The sequence below is a fragment of the Semicossyphus pulcher genome, unplaced genomic scaffold (assembly GCF_022749685.1).
Source record: "Semicossyphus pulcher isolate SPU_LCO1_2020_fin unplaced genomic scaffold, fSemPul1.0.p SCAF_18, whole genome shotgun sequence".
Taxonomy (NCBI): Eukaryota; Metazoa; Chordata; class Actinopteri; order Labriformes; family Labridae; genus Semicossyphus; species Semicossyphus pulcher.
The window spans coordinates 335001-340000 of record NW_027211691.1 but is presented as its reverse complement, the minus strand read 5'-3'; positions in this window follow the sequence as shown (position 1 = coordinate 340000).

Below are 5000 nucleotides of genomic sequence, written 5' to 3'. Positions count from 1 at the left end.
GAGGGGGGGGAGAGAGAGAGAGGGAGAGAGAGAAGGAGAGAGAGAGAGAGAAGGAGAGAGAGAGGGAGAGAGAGAAGGAGAGAGAGAGGGAGAGAGAGAGGGGGGGAGAGAGAGAGAGAGGGAGAGAGAGAGAGGGGGAAGGACCAAGCGGCAACCTCCGATGTTGAAAAATGCCAATGCAGAAGTGCAAAAAACTGCAGTTCCTCGAGTGGCCACTTGAGGCTCCAGAAATCAAGAAATAACATTACAGAAATAAACATGTTTACAGCCTGGTACAAAAAATGTTTTGTTAAAAATAGCTAATTTTATTGTTCAGGATAACTGTACGGGGGGTTTATAACACACCCATTTTAATTATATTAAGCCTTAAATCATAGGGGCCGGATCACTTGATTGACAGGTGGATCCTGTTGGCTGTCTGCTAGACGTCAACACAGACACACAGACACTGAGCTTAACTCCACCTGTTTGTGTTGTTGGAGACTTTAGAGGACAAATAATCTCTCTGTGTGTTTATGGAACTTTGTGTGCGTGCAGTCTGAGCTCCAGCTTTAAGTGAGTTAAATGTTCGTGTTATTGTATTGATATATTTTTAGCTCTAAGTAGCAGGTATACTGTGCTCGCTTTAGCTGCTTGTTAGCCTGTGCAGTGTTTCTCAAACATTTATATAATTGTCGGTCAGTAAACAGGAGGCAGGAGTTGTTGGCTTTTCCCCGGAGAGATTACAGCGGACCGTCGTGATGAAGAGACCAGTTATCTTAAGTTTCCCGTTATGTGTCGGCTCGCTGCTCTCAGAATCTCCTCCTGGCAAAGTCAAACCAGCTCATTCATGATTTATACAGTCTATGGATAATAACCGTTAGCTACGCTGAGGAGCATATAGCCTAGCTTCATAGCCGTAGCTGGCTGATTCATGCGGCCCGCCCATAGAGCTCAGCCAGAGGCTGTAGCTCGGTCGCGCTCCGCCTCTTTGCCCGTCTCTAGATTAGCCGTCTCTGGCATTTCCAATATAGCGACCCCCAGCGGCGGCGCAATTCGGGCTTCAAGACGCTCCTTCAGAAACCAATGGGTGACGTCACTGAGACTACGTCCATTATTTATACAGTCTATGGGAAGGAGAGGGAGAAAGAGACAGAGAGGGGGGAGAGAGAGAGAGAGGGATGGAGAGAGAGAGAACGAGAGGGGGGGGGAGAGAGGGAGAGAGGTGACTCTGCATGTGGACAGAGAGGACAGAGCAAACCGCAGGTTGAGGAGAGGAGATGATGACCTGCAGTAATAATAATAATAACAATAATAATAAATAATAAACTTATTTATACGGCTTAAAAACAGTGACATGATAGAATCAGGATAATAAAAAGAGTATAAGATTAAAACTTTGGATTAATTAAACTGACAAATACAAGTGAGCTTTAATGTGATGTTCAGCACACACATCTAAGTGTGAAGCAAATATAATAATACATTTAATACTACATTTTATTTATAGAGCGCTTTTCAGGACTCAAAGACGCTGTGCAACATTTAAGATCAATACTAAAAAAGAACATCGACAAATGTTCATACTTCAAACAAGTCAAAACGAAGCAACAGGACAATCACAGATGAAAAGCTAACTTAAAAAGGTGATTTTTCAACAGAGATTTGAAGTTTGATGGGTCTGTGCAGGTTTGAATGTGACTGGGGAGTGAGTTCCAGAGGGTGGGCGCGGCTATGGAGAAGGCGCTGTCCCCCCAGGTTCGGTGCTTGGTTCTGTGAGGTGGGGACAGGAGGTTGGCATGTAAGGAACGTAGGTTATGGGAAGGAGTGTGATGGTGGAGGAGGTCAGTGAGGTAGGAAGGGGCCTGGTGGTGGAGGTCTTTGTGGGTGATGTGGTCGTGGGAGCGAGTGCAGGTGAGGAGGCGTGCTGCAGAGTTCTGAATATATTGTAGTTTATGGAGGACTTTGGATGATGTGCCTTAAAGGATGCTGTTACAATAGTCTAAACGGGAAGTGATGAATGCATGGATGAGTGTTTCTGCAGCAGAGAAAGAGAGGAATGGACGGAGGCGGGCTATGTTTCTGAGGTGGAAGAAGGCCGTTTTAGTGAGCTGGGTGACATGGTGTTGGAAAGAAAGGTTGCTGTCAAAAATGATACCAAGGTTATGGATGTGAGGTGCAGGGGATAGGGTTGTGTTATTGAAAGTGAGACTGAAATTCGGGATGGGATTTGTGAGGGACTTGGGGCCGATGATTATGAGGTCGGATTTGTTGTAGTTTAATGATAAGAATTTGCTGTGCATCCATGTTTTTATTTCAGAGAGGCAGTTAATGATAGTGGAGTGTGTTTCTGTGGCTATGGATTTGGTTGAAATGTATAGCTGGATGTCATCAGCGTAACAGTGAAAGTGAAGGCCATGTTGACGGATGATGTTACCAAGGGGGAGTAAGTAGATGATGAACAGGAGGGGACCAAGCACCGAGCCCTGGGGGACGCCTTGGGCAAGAGGAGCGATGTTAGAGCTGCAGTTGTTGATATGAATGAATTGTTGACGGTCAGTGAGGTATGAGCTTAGCCAGGAGAGTGCAGTTCCAGTGATTTGGACAGTATGTTCTAGGCGGGAGAGAAGAGTAGTGTGGCTTATTGTGTCAAATGCAGCGGTGAGATCGAGGAGGATGAGAATGTTGAGGTGGCCGGAATCGGAGGACAGAAGAAGATAATTTGTGATTTTGAAGAGTGCTGTTTCTGTGCTGTGCTGGGGACGGAAGCAGGATTGAAATGGTTCAAAATAAATGTTATTGGTGAGGTGGGTCTTGAGTTGAAGAGCGACAGCACGTTCCAGGATTTTTGACAGAGAGGGGAGGTTGGAGATGGGCCGGAAGTTACATATATTGTCAGGATTGAGTCCAGGTTTCTTCAGGATGGGGGTAACGGCTGCAAGTTTGAGTTTTGTGGGGACTGAACCAGACGTGTTGTTATGAGTGGGGAAATGGCTGGGAGACAGCTTTTAACCAGGTTGGATGGGATGGGGTCGAGAATACATGTTGAGAGGCAGGGGTGGCGGTGTGGATGGCGGGGAGAGTTATGAAACTGTTATAGGTTGTGTCAATTTTTGTCTGGAAGAAGGAGAGAAATTCATTGCATTTATCAACTGTGAAGGATGAAGAGGTGTTGTCACTGGGTTGAAGGAGTTTGTTTATTGTGGAGAAGAGAGTCCTGGGGTTAGTGGAGCCAGAGTGGATCAGGTGGGAGTAGTATGTGGACAGCAGCCATCAGCAGCCTCCGGCTGTGCGCAGAGGAAAGCCGACTCCGCGGTTCAGCCCGCTGTCCCGCGGTGGACCGGACAGCCGCCCGGTCAGTCACTCCAGCAACAGCGGGTGGAGGTGAGGCAGGACCCCGATCAGCATGCCGACCGCGGACCATAGAGGACGGAGCGGGATCAGCCACAGCGGGGGAAGCAGTAGAAGAGGCAGCTTTTGTTTCGGAGTTTAAAAAAAACAGCCACGGCTACAGGTGAAGACGAGGCAGCGGTAGTGACAGGAGCATCGGAGGCTTGCTGTGCAGGCTCAGGTGAGCAGCGGACAGGATCTGTTGGGGCTCGGGCGGGACTCGGACAGGTCACTTGAGCCTCATCTGTATCATCTGGAGTCCACAAGTCCTGCAGCGCGGCAAAGGAATTTGCCAGGGAAAGCGGTGGAGAGGACCCGGAGAGTCTTCCCGAAGTTTTTCCTCGCGGGACCACTACTTCAGTCCAGGACTCCCGAGGGTTGGGTGTGATGCAGGAGGACGGTCGAGGGCGTGCTGGATCCCACAGTAAGGTCTCAGAGATATCGGACTGCATGACCAGGATCCCCTTTGACTGAGTAGCTGCCATGTCGATGTAGCTATTTAGCATGCAGTCCCTCTGTAACTCCTCAGAGAGACGGCGGATGTCCTCTTTCAGGTTAGTAACCTGTCTTTTAGTGCGAGTAAGTGTCAGACAACCATCACAATAAACAGTTCTGGTGGTGTCTAGGCTTTGAAGGTTGTATGTGAGTTCAGCTGTCATATTGGCGTGCTAGCTCTTAAGCTAAAAACAGAGCAATAAAGCTGGTGCTTAAGATTTCACAAACAGGAGAACTCTTCTTTTTTCTATTACTGTCACTACTGATATCAATGTATATATGGTGTTAAATATAATGATGTCACAGCTCTTCTGAACTTAACTCCATCAACAAATCCTGAAGCCATGTTGCATATAGGCACAACTTCTTTAACATCCATTATATCACCCTGCAAGTCACCATCCCGGTCCATTAAATGTATTTCTAATAAAAACAATCATCGCAAAGCAAAATCCACTTACTGGTTTCAAAAGTGTCTTTCAAAAGCAGGATTGAGGAGACGTGGGGGCTCTGGTGTAAGTTCCCTGATGACTATTCACGATTCGAAGATTGGCTCAAGAGGGCCAATATAAAGACTTCACAGATCATTGATCCTGATCAGAGTTATTGATATCAGAACACTTTGAACAGAAGGTGGAAGATGAACATCAAAGACATCACTGAGTGTTTACAGTCACACACACATGTTAAAACACATGAAGTCACGCTGGTTCACTGTTAGAACACACACACACTAACAGCTCACTGTGCCTGAGGTCAGAAAGGTCAATACATGTACAAATATCAGAATCACAAGTTTATTGCCAACTCTGTTTCCACACAAAGGACTTTGACTTTGTGTTTAGGTGCATATTTATAACATGTACTTCTGCTGTGACTTCCTGTCAGCAGGATGACATCACTCGTGTGTTGAGCGTAAACATCATGAAGCACTGGTTTGGTGAGGAGAGGGTTGGTCAGGTTAAGAGACAAACAGGACTCAGGTTAGATCACGGTGGGGTTCAAACCTCGGTGAATGTTGGTGATGTTGACGTAGCAGACAGGAGTGAACATGGATGCAACACGCTTTATTAAAAACCTGACATGTTTCCTGTCTGCAGACGTTAAGACTCGTCTCCTCCTTCGCTCCCCACAGA